General features: G+C 36.9%; 1 protein-coding gene and 1 long non-coding RNA gene across 25 annotated transcripts in view; one reads left to right on the plus strand and one right to left on the minus strand.

The window, feature by feature from the left end:
• Nucleotides 1–17,112, plus strand: part of pxb (putative Hedgehog signaling attenuator pxb) — a 647,697-nt gene that overhangs the window by 322,633 nt on the left and 307,952 nt on the right. The gene's annotated exons all lie outside the window — the stretch shown is intronic.
• The window catches only part of LOC105144806 (uncharacterized), a 450,557-nt gene that overhangs the window by 110,643 nt on the left and 322,802 nt on the right, over nt 1–17,112 (minus strand). The window lies entirely within an intron of this gene.

A 17,112-nucleotide genomic window follows, 5' to 3' on the forward strand; every position in this document is an offset into this window, starting at 1 on the left:
TTTCAAATATTTCAAAAGTTCATATATCCGTAAATCTATCACAAGTTTATCACAAACATATTCAAAGTACATTCTGAATCTTAGTTCAATATTTCAATCAATTTTATAATATTTTTCAAAAGAAAAAAAATTCTTATTTTAAGTATATAATAATGAGTTTTTCTAAAATTTTATAAATAAAATAAATATATTTTAAATGTATTATCAAGAAAATATTTTTTGTTAAAAATAAAATACTTGGAAGGAAGAAAGTAAATTGAGTAATCACTTTTCTTAGCAATAGAAAGATATTTTTCCGTGTGAACCATTGTGAAGAAAAATGGTGTTCTTTTTGCTAAAAAATTACACAGACTGCAGATTGGTGCAAAGATCGATATGTGAACTAAAACGAGCTATGAAACACACGGGATGGTCATATTCTGTATAATGTATCGTGTTCGCAATTTATGTCGAATGTTCCCCGTGAGTCAGACCAAGTCTGCTTCATAGCGATGAGAGCTGACCGTTCCCATTAATGGATTTGACAAGATTGAATTATAGACCACGCCACCGTCCGTCTGTCCGTCGTCGGCAATACGTTGTGAAGCGGGGCCTGAGGGGTCCCGTGTATACCAACGGCCCATTCGAAAGTAATGAACCAAGGGGACTGACACACAATTTGAGTGAACACACGCGACCGCTGCCGATAATTGCACAGCGCGTCGGAAATTTCGTGTCGATTTATCGCCCAGTCGCGGAAAAAGCGAATTCGATGGCAACAAGAGGAGTGCAGGGTGACGACGGGACGTCGGCGTCGGTCGGCGTCGGTTGGCGTCGATCGGTCAGGGGAGAGGTGGCGATAATGAAACGGCAGAGTTTATTACCGGCGACTTCCTTCGAAGAGTATATAGAAGAGTATATACGACGATCCTTAGTGTCCGTCTGAGACTTCCGCTGAAATGACCATTTCGACGGATTACCAATCTAATCGAATGTTTGCCGCAAAAGGTTTATTGTGGTTCTCTTTAGCTCTATCTTATTCTCTTTTAGTAATAAAGCCGAAATCGAGAAAAATTGTATTATAGCAAAAATCACGTTAATACGTGACGATATAAATAGAATTTTGATATAAATATAATTTTTATGGATCTTTGAATTTATTACTTGGTCCTTAAAGCATAAAATTGCGAATTGTTTAAAAGAAAATTTATTAAAAATAATTATATATATATATATATATATTGTGTATGAGATAATTCATATTATATGTAATAAATCGTTTAGAAAATTTTCTCTTAATTAGTGTATAATGTACGTTTTTTAATCTTGAATAATATATCTATCTTTAATGTGATTTTTGTATTCTTTGTTTCAGGTAAGAATTAAATCTATGACTAGAACGTGTCGGGCGATCAACAAGTCATTACACATGTATGTTATATAAGTATTTAATTTATTAACACATAATCTTAGAAGAAAAAATTTCATTCTCTAAATCAAAATAATAATAATCTAAAAAGATACGAAATGTACGAATGTACGATAGGATAATATTTTAACGAGACGCAAGTATGAACATTACAACGACTTCATTCACAAAAAAAAAAATCAGGAAAACGCAACCACGCTCAAATAGACCGTTGTTTTTCTGGCGTCTGAATATACATGAGTAGTACGATCGCGTAAACTAACAGAGAGCGCAAAATAGCCTCGGGAAGAGTAGAATCTCTCTCGGTAATTACGGACGTCGTGACTAATTTCTCAGAGAGAATTAGGACAGCTGGAATTTTCCTTAAGAGAATGAGATCCGAAGTGAGACGTTCGGTGGCAGTATTTCAGTTACTTTCATTAGACCCTCGATGGAAAGGGGAAGGAAAAAAGCAAAGAAGCCGAGATCTAATGGGAATAGGACTTTGACCCCAATTGGCCTCAAACAATTTGCCTAAAGCCCGGTCCGCTCAGTATTTTCCGACTATTCCACTATTTGATCGTAACGTTCCTCGTACGAGGATAAAAACTTGGATAAAAAGACAGATATTTGATCATAGGCGAAGCGACTACAATTTATTTTAATTCTTAAAATAAATGCAATCGAATTTAAAAATTGAAAGATATTAAATTTTGTCTAAAAAAATTAATTATATATTAAAAAGTTAATATGTAATATTCAAATAAGCTATACATAGATATTATGTTTTAATATTTGTCAATAGAAAAATTTTTAAGAACATTATTTTAAAATAATTAAGGTTTATTTGAATCTATTTTAATTATTTTAAAATATTTTTCAAAAATTTTCAATTAACAAATGTTAAAACATAATATCTATCTTACTCATTACTGAATAACACCACACTACGAGAATAACAGATATTTGAATATGGCATACCTAATCTAATTTAATGACTTACTTTTATAAAAATGAAATATTATAAACAATTTGTTTCAAACGAAATGCCAAACATCAAGAAATACCACCAAGAAAATATATCTAGCTTTATTAATAAAAAAGTTACGAGCAATGTCGAAGAAGGCAGAAGCATTCGAAAAGCATTAGAAAAAAAAGTTGGATACGCCATACGAAAAGTCGTTTAAGAATTAAGAAGTTAAGATAGTTACGAGGGCTTTGGTCTCCAAAATGAATATTAGGGGCGAATCGAAAACTTTTCTCGAACTGCTGTTACCCCTAGCTACCCCTAAATTCGGCGTCCATAACTTTCTTGTGTTTCTACTCCACCCTTTATTCTCAAGAGACGTAAGTTTCGAGTTTCGCATTAAAACCGACCGTACACGCAGGTCGGCGTAAAAATTGCCGTGAGATCGGATCGAAGGGAGAGATCGGAGGGAAAAACTTTACTTTTCCATTTCCGGGTGCGGGTAACCGGAAACGCGCGCAGATACGGCAGTCTTGGGCGTACGAATGAACTTACGAACACGCCGAGACCCCCGCACGCGATAATAATGCCCTTAAATTGGGGTACCAATGGCGCAAAGCTCGGGTGTCTGTGTGTACGCGCGCGGCGCAATGCACGAAAGTTCTGTCTTTTATTATCCTACTAAGATTACATGTTCTCGCGCGAACTTGCAAGCTTAACCGTAAAGGAAGTCGTATTCGCTCCGCCGAGAAGTAGATTTCGCTCGGTCGACTCATCTAACTGCAGTTGCGGATCCGTTCGGCTCTGTTTGCAGTATTTCGGGGCTTTCGAAGAAGCTGCAGCCCCCGCCGAGTGTTACCGAATAGGTCGAGTCTATTAAGGAGAGCGATAGTAACATCAGGTTGAAAATTAGACTTTAACATTTCCCAGCGGTAATGCTTGTTTCTGAGTTAATGTTCTACACATTGACTATGTACATCCGTGATAACGAGATAATAAAAACTACGATTGAAAATTGATTAAAAACTTTACCGATCTAAAATATATCACATTAATTCGTTGTTGAATAAAGTGACGAACCAGTCATTTCTTTATTTAAAGAAACGGAACAAGAATTTACAAAGATTCCCCAATTAATACATTTGTTGATCCTTCCTTTTCCTTTTCCTGCAAGATAATTTTATTACATCGTAAACTCAAGCATTAAAAATTTTATTATAACAAAACAATCCGTTTCTGTACTCTATTTCTCGCCTAAGGGCGTTGAAAAATATTAACACTTTTTAAATGATGGAACATACGCGATCGTGATTGAATCGATATTTCGACCGAGATTGCCAACATTCGCGGTCGTGTATATGAACGTACGGCAGCTTATTATTGTTTGATTACCCTACAGGAGTTTGTGATATTTCGTAAACAAGCAAAGGGTTGCGACGAGATTGGATAGCAAACGTGTTGTTTAACCGAACAACAGCTTACGTATAAAGTGATTGCATGTCTCAGCTGTGAACTATGCACGTGTATCCACGCGTACTGCTACATAAAGCGAAATCTGACTCATCGCATGTTGAGGGATCTTAACTACTTCATTTGTTCTGCATCAATATACCGAAAGTAACGTCAAACAGAGCTTAATTTAAAAGCGCTATTATGATTGTTAAATCATTATTTTCTGAATATATATTACAGTATCAGTGCGCTTCTCGCCCTGATGAAGTGAACAGCAAGATTCACGAAACGTTGGCAATGGATAACTCGCAAACCTTCTGGTAACCGTCTTTTATATATTTGTCAAAGCTTTTTCAATCTATTGTAGCTATTTTTATTACTTGTGAATATAAATTTTTTTATTGCACCATATATGTGAAATCTTTATACATTTTTAAAAATGTCTGTAAGTGAATTCAACATCCCATATGGATTTAACACTCGCATGATGTCTATATAATTCTCATTGTGTGTTGGTGTTAATATCAACACCAATATATGTAGATTTCAAATCTCTGACGTTTATATCAACACCATCATAGTGTGAATTTAAAATATGGTGTTAAATCCATATGATATTGGTGTTAATATTAACATCAATACAATGAGAATTATAGACTATTTTTTAGATTGTATATCTTCAAATAAAATTGAAACAATTATAAAATAAAAATATTTTCTGCATACCTTTTTCTAGATCATTTTAATTTCTTTTGGTCTGCAATGAACGGAAGATGTATTTCGATGGTACATTATATATCTAATTTGTTTATTTTCTTAAAAATCCATTTTCTGCCTCGTATACCAAAATAATCTTTATCCTGTTCCCTCTATTTCCTCAGAAGGAAATTTCAATCGAAACGCTTGCTATCCAACCATCTAGGATGGAATTCAACTTCTCGCGGCCCTTACCAAACGTACGGTTCCGTCTATCGGCCATGCACGTTTTCTATTTCGCGTACAGTAAACAGCTCTAAATAGAAATCACCTATCCCACACGATATCGAGATGCGATATACGGAATGGCAGGCTAAACCGACTAGCGCACAGCTGCTTGAGACGTTTCCGCCTTGCAGTGACTGCAAAGTTATACTTTACGCAGGAGTTACTAGAGCGATGAGGGTTCCCGGTCGGGTTGGCAACCAGCGAAAGGACCTCTGTCCCGAAGAACTTCCGTATGCTATATCGAACAAGCGAGAATCCATCCGTCCCACGACTATCACATCTCCGCACGAATTTAGAGAGAGAGAGAGAGGAGTTCTCTTTTTCCGTTTATACCAGCATCGAGTCGACGTATCAAGGATGAGATATATCGGCTGCGTTTTGACGATGCATTTTCACAACGTACTAGGAAAATTCGCACATGCTGAGCGTGGAGGTATTGATACAGAAGGAAGTTATGAAAGACACGCGATTCATTGTGTATATGCGAATAACGTTTTCAAATATCGTAAAAATGGAAATTCTTACGAATAAGTTCCGTGCTGTATTTTACATATTTCCATATTGTCACGAAATGCTTTTCAAAAAAGTATTTATCCTAATTTCAATCCTTATGGAATTTTTAACAATGAACCGGATCACTTCTGAAATTTTTTTTACGATTAAGATTTTCTAAATTTCAACGTAAATCAATTTTGCTCGAGAGGTACTTTTAAGGATTTATAATGATTGTAAATTCAATAACAAAGCGTGTAAGAAATGATTGCAAGGAAGTTAGATGAAGGAAACTTACGAGAGAATCTCTGGTAACAAGTAACAGAAACTAATCACCACGGGGATCATTATCGTTTCTTCGCTTTATGGACAATGACCAGTGGATTTAAGGTCGCATGGCACTCGGTTGGGTAGTAGAACATAAAGCTCGCTACACATCTTGTATCTGCACTATCTACGGACTAGTACGCCACGATTAATCCTCTAACCCAAATTACTTTCAACTTGATAAGAAAAAACACATTGCCTCTTCATTTATCTAATGGAACCGGAATCCATCACCCCGAAGTAATGGATCATCCTGTCTATTAACTACAAACATAACAGAATGAAAAGAGAATGGCTCTCTTAATTAATTCTATAGTACATTGAAAAAATACGAAATTTTAATTAATTATTTGCTTGAACAACATACGAATTAAATATTTAATAAATATAAATTATGTTTATTTGGTACAAAGATCATTAATTAGATTTAAATATAATTTCTTTTTATCACATAAATATTTATTAAAATAATATATATTTGTATTTATAAATATTTATTTATCTTATTTAAAATATTTTTTTCTTTGTGTACATATACATTGAGACAAAAGTTTCGTTAGAATGACCAAATTTTGATTAGAATAATACAATTTTAAAATGAAAAAATTTTTGTTACATGTCAACAAAATAAATTTCTCTTTGTGTAACCGTAATGTACTTATTATTAAAGTACTTTATTAATATCGAAAACGTGCTCACGGAAATCGAAAGCTAAGCGATGAAAATATTCTTTTTTGGCTCCACAAACATCATGCGATAAAAGTGATCTTTCTTTATTCACTTGTAATAATAAGCACTCTGGGACAGCGGTACAAGCAATGTAATCGACAAAGGTCCGCGGTTGAGTTTGCTAACTACGCGGACACTCGCAGAAAACGTACTGGTTTACACGTGTAAACACGCGCGCGCATAGGACCCGGTTGGGTCGTAAGACGTGCACAAGGATAACCAGAGCGAAGGAGTCGACTGGCTGCTGTTTCTCTCGGTCGTTGCGGTTAGGGGAAACACGAGTACTGTTCATCCAGCCGCGACCCGCTTCCTTCTGTCGCTCTCTCTCTTTCTCTTTCTCTCGTTCTCCTTGAGCATCCTATTCCCTTTTGTACGGGAACCATACTTTGACGTGAATTAAATACCTCGGAGACGGTTATGTGGCATCACAACCTTGCGTTTGCTCGCGCGAACAAGTTCTTTTTCGTCCAAGTCTCTTTTCCCTCGTTTTCGTCGCGCATCAACGCATCACGGAAAGCAGCTGAGCACTCGCTTCTGCCGTCGTCGCCGTCGTCGTGAAATAGTTATAACGCTCGTTTCCCAGTCCACAGGGCAAACGGAATCTCGATGTAACCGCGGCGAAATGCAATTAACCCCCCAGTATCATAACCCGATTACTCCCTTACCTCTTTTACGCGCGATGCTCCGGAACTGGCCTTTCCTTTGAGTAACGTGCACTTATGCCTCGCGAAAACTTCATCTTCTTTCGTAATTTCGAATTTTCGGAGTTAACTCTATACTATACCGTTATTAAAGATCGTGAATTACTACAGTGCAGTTTTCTAACGTAAATTTTAATCTAGAATTATTATTTATATTGCCGTTTCTCGTCTTTCACGTCGCAGCGTACGAAACGACAAAGAAGGTCATTTATTTAATATTAGAACAGAGAAATGTGTGTGGTGATTCTGTCATTTTTTAGCAACAAAAATACAAAACGTCACAAAAAGACTGGAAGAGTCCAGTTAGATGTTAGATCATTCCTGTCTGCTTCATTCATGCCAATCAAATCATTCCTTAGCCCATTAATGTAAGATTAACTTTAATCTCGGTTTGATTTACTCTTTTCTTTTTCTAATTCTTAAAATAAAAAAAGATAAAGAGTAAATTAAATCGAGATTAATTCCTAGAATTAGAAAAAGATAAATAGTAAGTTAGACCGAGATTAAAGTTAATCTTATACTTTGATGCAATCGGGCCTAAATAGTGCAACGTAGCACACTAATTTATAATTTCACAATGTTGACCCAACTTTTTAAAATTCTATTGTTTTCGGCAATAGATACCTGAGGACTTTAATTCCATCGAGGTAAAATATGAATCAGTTGACTGTAAAAGGAGCAACGGTCAATGAGATTTTCAATAATATAGGGAAAAGGAGTTTAAAATGTTAATTTTTGTAATATATCATATTCCAACATTTTTAATGAAGTTCTTCCAATAATTACAGGTTTTCGCACTACTTAAGCCCGTTTTCATAATACATGGTTACTTAAAAATTCGTTCATGAATTTCTTGATAACCTTTATTCTTTAAGGTGACAATGTATTGTGAAAACGAGCCTTAGTTGCATACGTTGTAAAGAATTTATCTGTCATCGTTTCTCTCATTCGATAATAAATTCGGAGTTATTTTGTTGCAATATAAATCTATTCTCACTCTCATCTTTCGTACTTGTCGTAAATAGTTTATCTCCTTGTTTCGTACGACACTCTGGATTGACCTCGTGTTCGCCCTCGTATCTATAGTTTTTGTGCCACAGCGTGACGAGTCGACCTGTCGTAAAGCTCGCGTCATAAATGTATCGTGAAAAGTGGAAACGAAAATAGTTTTGACACATCGTTAACTGTTGACTGAGCGCACACACGCCGCGTAAAAGCCTCGTCGGCGTATAACCTCGACTTATAACTTATAAGAAGCGTCCTGGCCGGCCGCCAGGTCCATTCGCCGATGGCTGCTACCAGATTTATGTTTGAGTAATATCCGCTTCGCTCGCCACGCATACGCGAATAGGGATCAGACGGGTCTACCGTTTTTGAAATAAAGGACGCACTTCCGAGAGCGATTGACATCTAATTCTCGCACGTTTAGATAAAAATATTCGAAAAGAATTATTTTCCTGATGTATTTTAAAATTTGATGTAGATACAGATCTGAAAATAATTTTGTTTTGGATCATCAAAATATTTACTCATAGGAATCTCGAATATGATATCCAATACTATAAAAAGTTTTGGTATCCTAGCAATCAGAATGACCTACATAATTATTTTGATAGTTTAACAAAATTATTTCAAATCTATATCTAGCTTTTTCAGATATTTCAGTAAAACCGTTTCTATAACAAATGTAAAATAATGTATATTATAAATTATCTATAATATATATCTCTTAAATGTGATACATATATTAATAATTTAATCTTCTAGCTGATTCTAGCGTGAAAATAACAACAAATGGATAGCAGAGTTAAAATATGAGGTGAATAGCCGAAATATATTTTTTTTCTCAATCAACTTCTCCCCGATCGCGGAATAGGATACGATGATATTCTCTGCGTTTCTTCGAATTCGCGAGGAAAAATTTTGCCGAGCGTACCGAGTTTCCACGTGCGGCAAAAAGGATCGGGCCCTTAAGCCAAATCGAAGGAACCAGTTCGAGCGTGAACGAAGAAGTTCCGGGTTCTGCCTTCTGGCTCAAAGCTACCTCTCCGCTACTCGCGCAGCTTCCACTTGAACGATAGATAGGACGGCTTGTTACACTGATTTACTTACAGGACCAGTACTTGGTTCGTTACCTGTCCTCGAGACTCTGTAATATTATAAGGAAGTCGACATGTATGTGGATATAGGTATACGGTAAGTTTGCCGCGGGGTCGAAATTTCACACGTGAGTATGTTTGCAGCGCTTCCCGGAAACCGGTGAGAAAATGAACTTACCGGCAAATTGAAACGTCAAATTCATTTTGCCCAGAACTTGTTATCACTGGATATTTCTGGGAACGGATATAGGTTTCTAAACAAAATTCTGTTCCGAGAGAGAGAGAAAGAGAGAAAACGCCGGTCCATTTTTATTCAGTTGATGACATGCGCACTATTTTTCCACGTCGTTATATTTAATTTCCTATTTAATTCTGAATTATATATGTGACGATTGTGGACAAGGACTCAGAAATGTTTTAAATATCAGAAAATATTTCTCATATGAAGATATGGTTTATGAAAGATATAACTGAAATAGTTTTTCAAAACATTTACGTTAAATACAATCTCTCTTATTTAGATCCAAACTGGTCCAAAATATAAATATAATAAAAAAAGTTTTAATATAATTTAATATAATTTTATCTAAATTACGTGTCACTAATATTATAAAAAAAATGTTACATATTCTAAATATAATTCCATTCATTTTTGTTTTTTTCTAGATTTTATCTTAATGTAATACATATTACTGTAATACATATACCGTAATAATACATATTAATATGTATCATGGTAATAATTGATATTTTTTTACGATTAATAAATCTTTTGTTTGAATAATTTGCTTTCAAAATAACTTATATTCCAGTAATATAAAATAATGATTTGAGAGAGAGAGAGAGAGAGAGAGAGAGAGAGAGAGAGAGAGAGAGAGAGAGAGAGAGAGAGAGAGAGAGAATAAAATAATATTTATATATTCTTTCATTATTATTTCGCATTTATTCTCCGTAAATCAACCAGTAGTATAACTTGGACGGTTCTCGAGGTTTGCTCAAGCGGTCCATTATCTCCTTGCAAAGTAAAAGCGGGCGTGTTGCATTTCTAGAGGCAGCGTTGCTATACCTTGCTGCAGCAATACGCCGGAAAGGGCCGGCGGCAGCGACGGAGGTGGTGTAAAATGTGAGCCCATAACTATCCGGCTCGGTATATCCTTCGGTAACGTTATCTATCCCCGCGGTTAAGCCAGACGCAGACGTAACGGCGTTCCTTCGCCGGCGGTCGACCTAATCCGCAAATCCCGGGACACGTCCCGATCCATTGCCCCGGATATCCCTCACGCCGGTGGAAGTTGCCGCCGGCAGCTTGCGGTAAAAGCTCGGCCGAACCTATCTCATAGTTATTGATACAACCCTGACTCTTCCTCGGACGCAAGGGAGGAAGTCTCCAACAGTTTCGTGGCTGATGTGAACTTGACAACGATAACGATGTGTCTTGCATCGTTGAGTTAGGAGGTCCACACCTCTCGGTAGTACGCTTTACACGCTTGCTTTGTATCTCCTTTCTCGGTATGGAACAGGAATACGTGCTTGTTTCATCTCAAGCGTGGAAAATGCAACTACAAAGAAGTGCACTCGAAGTAACAGACTGGCGAAAATAACGTAGAGATGAAAGAAACACTCTTTTTCTGAGGAAGTAATTACCGAAATGTAAAGCGCACATGTGCCATCCTCTTTCTTAAAAATACATATAGATATAATTTAAACGTCAATTAAATAAATAAAAAAAATTGTACTTATAGATATAAATCGTTTTATTAACAAGATTGTCTTTGTGGCATGTAATTTGCGCATAGCAAATTAATTTCAAATTAACAGAACTCAAACTAAGAAAATTTAAGATAATATATATTTGCTTTCGTGCAGTTCCCAAGATCCACGATGTACTCTGTACGAGTATGTACTTACTTACCGTAGTCGCAGTCGCGAGTTCCGGAAGCGGATCACGAGGGTAAACACACGTGCGTAAAATTAAAGAACTTTTAATTAACCTCAGTCGCGCTCGAGACACCGTGTGTAATCTCTCCTTTCGTTTTTCCTTCGCGTAACGGACGGTTCGCAGACTTCGATTAATGCGCGTATAAGGAACACGCGTAACACGAGGACTTTCGTCCTCCGAGGCGAAATACTCGCGGATCCTTATCGCGGAAGTTCCTAAGCGCGATATTCGACTAAATAACTTGTGATCTCGAAGACGGTGCTCGAAGAAGTGCCGTGAGCACCATCGGGATACCAGATATACGTTACTTACTACACACCGGAATGAGTTTCGCTAAGCGAGCGAACGAACTTTGCGAATCGATTTTATCAGGTGCCATTCGTCGATGAGATTAATCGATGGAAATGCCGTAAAGAGAACAGCGTCGCGGTTATTAGCCCGGCAAGTCGGCTTAATGGCATACCTAACCCGAGTACTCGACTCCCTCGCAACTATAAGGCACGTTCCGCCCTTCCGCGTTCTCTCATCCTACCTCTGTGTTGCTCAACCTCTCCTCCTCGCCTCTCGTTGTCCTCACGGAACTGGTGAATTTGCAATTCTGATAAAGCAAGTGCACTCGTAGAACACAAGCGAAAGCGCCGATGTTCAGCATACATCTATACATCGGTCAATATTGTCGCACGATATTGTTATCCACAACTTTCCTTTAATGTCCCTTGATATCCAAATTTTATGCACACATAATGTTAAGTCTCTTTTTATGTATTCGACACTTAGCTAGATTATTATGAAACTTTCGTAATAAGTTATTTACAGTGCAATAAGTTAAGTACAGTGTGTTTAAGATGTTAATATCATTACGACGATTAATATAGTTTTGATTATTTTAATTTTGATTTAAGCGTTGCAAATCCAACAGTAAGCGGCACGCAGTTTACTAACTGAGAGATATATTTAGGAATTACACATAAAAAAATATTAAGCACAATGATCTTGATAGTATTCGCTTTTTCTTTACTTGTTTAAATTATTATGAAATGTTATATGAATACATTTTAATTTTGAGAGAAAGAACTTAATTTTTTATACTAATACATTTTTATCTTGTATAAAATCATAGACTATAAATAAATAAATGCAAAAATATATAAAATAATTATTGTTATCCTACTTTTTTCTTAATACAGAAATTTGATTTATGCAAAGAAAGATTATTAATTTTTTCAAATAATGCTAAATAATACATTTACAAAAATAAACATCTTTTTTTAACGAGGAACTAAATATATTCGTTTGTTTTAAAAAGACGAATATATTTAGTTTCTCGTTAGCAATGAAAGTCGAAACATCGTGCACTATAATATTTATCGTACGGACAGTAACGATACGTTCACGTTGTCTCTACGGTTGTAACTTTGTCGTTTAGAAGATACATGTTGTGAAATTATTTGGACGGTCGAAGAAGCGAGCGCAGAAGATTAAGACACGGAACAATTGGAGAAACTCTTCAGATGCTATATTGGGCGAAACATAATGTACAGAATAACCGGGGTTCCGATTAAAAACGTCCCCCCCGAGACTGAATGGGAAGAGGATGGTTTAAATTAATATTCTACTGAACTCAAACAAGCGCATAGGAATTCTCTTTGGACGCACCAAGGAATTCGTCGCGGCTGTCTCGAGGGTCTCATTAAGAGATTTCGACTGGATCAAGATAGGCTCCGGTAATTGCAGTTTTTGGCATTAATTAGTATCTACAGCAGACAAGCTTTCGCGAGAGTTACTTATTTTGTCAACGCCGTCAGCCTCCGTATCGGCTTACCTCAAACGCATTCAATATGATAGCAGGGAAGTTAAGATCCTTTCATTTTAAATCTTCATTAATTTACATTCTCAACTTATTTATTATCAAAGAATATATTCAAATTTAATTACTTCCATCAAAATATCCTCAGATTTTCACGATTATTAAAGACTTATTAGCGATGCTAATATATGTATCACATAAAAATATATGTCGCAAAAAAAACTTGCATATTAAACGTAAACAATTTAATTTGATGATGCATTTTGCAATTTTATAGACGAGTTTAATTGAATTCTCAGCGAAATGCGAGATTAAATATGAGTCATTTGGTTTCAAAATTACACGGATCGTATGTATAAAAGATGATGGATTTTCATGTTATGCGCATATATACTCCAAGGAAATTTATTAAAAACCGAAAACATAATAATATATTATTTCAAGAATTTTGATACGATGATTATACATGCGTAACGTTTATCTCCAAAATTTCGAGTAATCTCGTTCCATCAGAAGGGGTGCATCTCTTTGTTAGTACGCCACTCGTTTAGTAAATGAGTACCGTGATTTTTATGCGTGGCGCATTGAGATTCGTCGGAGGACGAGGATTCTCCGTCCAACAGGGTCCTCCGAACGCGAAGGACGCAAAAAGGGAAGCGTCGCACGCGCCCTGTACTTACTCGAGTGCCGCAGTCTAATCAGTCGGCGGCGAATCGATGGGTTTAATTAAGAAAACGTCTTATGGCGCGCGCGGGCCCGGTTGTATAAAGCCCGAATGTACACGACGGTACGCGTGCTGAGATACGTGTGTGTTTTTGTGTATATGTGTGCGTGTGTGTGTGTGTGTGTGTGTGTGTGTGTGTGTGTGTGTGTGTCTGCACAGGTGCGGTCGCAACCTTTACATGTGCATCGAGTTTCGACGCACCCAGACGTGGCGCAAACTCGGTGCTCATTCTGGTTGCTTTGCTAAGTACCTATCGACCTCCGCCAATGTTCCACAGCTCTTCGTAAGGTAGCTCCCATCTTGCCACTTTAGTTTATGGTATTTTCACTTGCATAGAATGCTCAGAATTACTTAGAATGCCTCGTGTATTTTATTGTCAATATTAAATATAAATTAATTTTTAAAGACTCTTAATGATACGAAATGGCTGGATATAACAGGGCAATAGGAGTCAAGTTATTGACGATATTATTTGTCATTAAAAACGATTTTGCTGAAATATCTAAAAATGTAGATACAGATCTGCAATTTTGTTGGACCATCAAAATAATTATATAGGAAACTTGAGCTTGATGAGCAAAAGTTTCGATATTTTTGCAACTAACTTGAGTGTCCTACATTGTTAAAAATGTTATGAAATTTAATGTAATTTTAAGTTACACAAGTACATTAAATTTAATGCATTTTGTAACTCAAAAATATATTTGTGTACATGTGCACGTGTGTACTTTCCATAAAATTTTATATGAATGTGCATGAAATTTAATGTATACGAACATTAAATTTAAGTTACTTGTAACTTCATTTTCATAAACAACATTAAATATTGTTAATGTACTTGCTTGAAATTTGTTTACATTACATATAACAGAGGCAAATGTACTTTTTTTAATAGTGCAATTTTACATATGGATATGAACATATTTCTATTAATCAGACTATCAAAATAATTAATGAATTTTTTTACATCTGTACGTAACTAAATTTTTAGATATTTCAAAATCGAAATACGATTGTTTCTGTGTAATATTTATATTTTATTTACTATTTTGAGCTACAACTTGATCAATCTCACTTTTACCGAAAATAAGCAGCTTGTACTACTAAAAGATACGATATTAAAATATCGATCGTGAACGCTATTATCTAATATATTATCTAAAAATATCTCTCTCACTCTTTCTCTACTTTATCATATCGTGACCCTAATTTTACCCTCGAGAAAGCGAACGAATAAACTTCGCCCTACGAATTACATTAAGACAGGCATGAAGCCTTCACGGAACTCCGACTGGGACTGATTTGATGCGACAGGACAGCGGATTGAGCTGTTAGATTGGATCCTACCGATCCCATCTCGATAGGAAGCCGACTGGCTATTAACACGCCGTCGATCGACTGTATATGCGAGCGAGAAGAGGCGCGTGCATGCACACGCACGCGTGCGTGAAGTCGATCCCATGACTGCCGTCTGTTTTCCCACGAATGTTATGCGTAGCACGGCGAAGACGAAGAGAGAAACCCGCGGAGGGTTAATCCGCTTAGATCTCGTCCAACACGCAACGTGCAGCATTTCTTTCTCTTAAACACCGACACGCAATCACGCGGCGCGACACGGCACGCGTACGCGGCGAACCACCATCGGCCGCGGTGGAAATCGTGGAAAATTGTGATTTGCACGCCCGTCACACGCCATTTTCGGTCGATGATTCATCGAGGAATATAAAAGGAGGAGAGCAAGAGAGAAAGATATGGAGGGGGCTAATTTCGAGGCACTCTCGGGATATGAGAAAATACGTATTATCGGTGATGAATGGTATGTGTACCATGTATGGCCACAGAATGTGATCTCAGTAATTGATTCGGCGCACTATTAGGGGTTCTTTAATTATATCGACAGGATTGTCTGGGACCAAGATATTTTATTCTGGAACAATATGGTTCTTACAGTTAGGGGTATAAATTGTGCAGGAGATTTTTAATATTGTCAAAATTAATCAACTTTTCTTGTATTTCATCTATCGTTAACAAGCTTGTATATCGTTAAAATAAATATTTCGATAATTAGCCTGGTGTGTCGAATTCCCCGAATTTTTAATTAACCTTTGCAACCCACCGGCCTTTTGTACGCGCAGAATGCGACACCGTAATGGTTCAACACGCCTGTGACACCAGCGTTCGTTCGTTCGTTAGAGTCGATCCATTGAGAATTTCGTTAATTAAAAATTATTATTTCAGCCGCGTTTGGAACGGGGGCAACGGATGGAACACTTCGGTGCGGTCGCCATGCCGCCGGTGTATGATCGTCAAATATTTTTCGAGGGAGAGCGTTATTAGTGGACTTCAATATCCTGCACAACCGGTGCCTTCGGGCTGTTCTGCGCAGTTTGATGCCGGATATGAGCAACCAATGTCACGACCCTGATAGGCGCGATATGAGCCGAACTTTCAACCATTTCAACAGCTGTCGCCTACTTAGGGAGGTTATCCGAGTTAATCGACTTTTCGAAAATTCATCTATAGTCGATCACTTTTTCTCCCCACGTGTATATTTTCAGAATTCGCTGATGTGAAATTGATGCTCGAGAGATTCGTATTTCTTTCTCATAAGTGACGCTATAAGGATCAGCTGTTTGAATTTTTCTTCGAAACTAATACTAACAGAAACGTGAGGGTCGTGGAAAATTTGGAGATAAAAAAACAGCGTAATGTGGAAACTAAATAAAATTTACAGTAAACAATAAGCAGAATTTGTTGTGGATTCAAGGCTAATATTCCCACTCTCTGCAATACACAAGAGCTACAAACTCGAAAGCTGCCAATATGTTTCATATCATATAATGCTAAAATAATCAGATCATGGTTGTGTTGAACACGCCATATCGTGCCCACTAATTATATGGTACATGTTAATTACGTATAATTTCTCCGTATTTACCAATCTCATGATAAGCCGGCCCCATTGCGCTTTCCACCCAATCAAATTGTGTTCCTGCTTACAATACTGTCCATGCCAGAGATTCTCAATCGTACGCTGGACATTGCGACGCATAAAACATAACGCATAAAAACATGATGCTAAATTTCGTTTTGCCAAAACTATTATTAATAATAGTATTTTCATGTATTTTTTGAAAATATGAAAAATAAATCATGAAGAATTTCTTGATTAACCGTGCGTTTCTTAATCATGCGTCTCGATTACGCGCAATAAAAAGACGCAATAAACCCCTACAGTTAATTATATATCCATTAATTATTATTCTTACTTCCAAATGCAGAAATGACAGACAATCGTTGACAGTACGGTCGATTGAGAACTTTCACGCGGCATGATTGGCGCATGCGTTTCGAAATTAAGAGTCGTTAGTTGGATAACTATCGACTGACAAAATAGCCAACCACCGCATGCGTATTGCGTACAGGAAGTGGGTCGGCAACGGTGCGAAGCAGCGGGACCCGCGTTTCCGGTCGATCACAGGGCCCGACGTAAATATTGTATGT

The sequence above is a fragment of the Acromyrmex echinatior genome, chromosome 18 (assembly GCF_024713525.1).
Source record: "Acromyrmex echinatior isolate Ae372 chromosome 18, ASM2471352v2, whole genome shotgun sequence".
Classification (NCBI taxonomy): Eukaryota; Metazoa; Arthropoda; class Insecta; order Hymenoptera; family Formicidae; genus Acromyrmex; species Acromyrmex echinatior.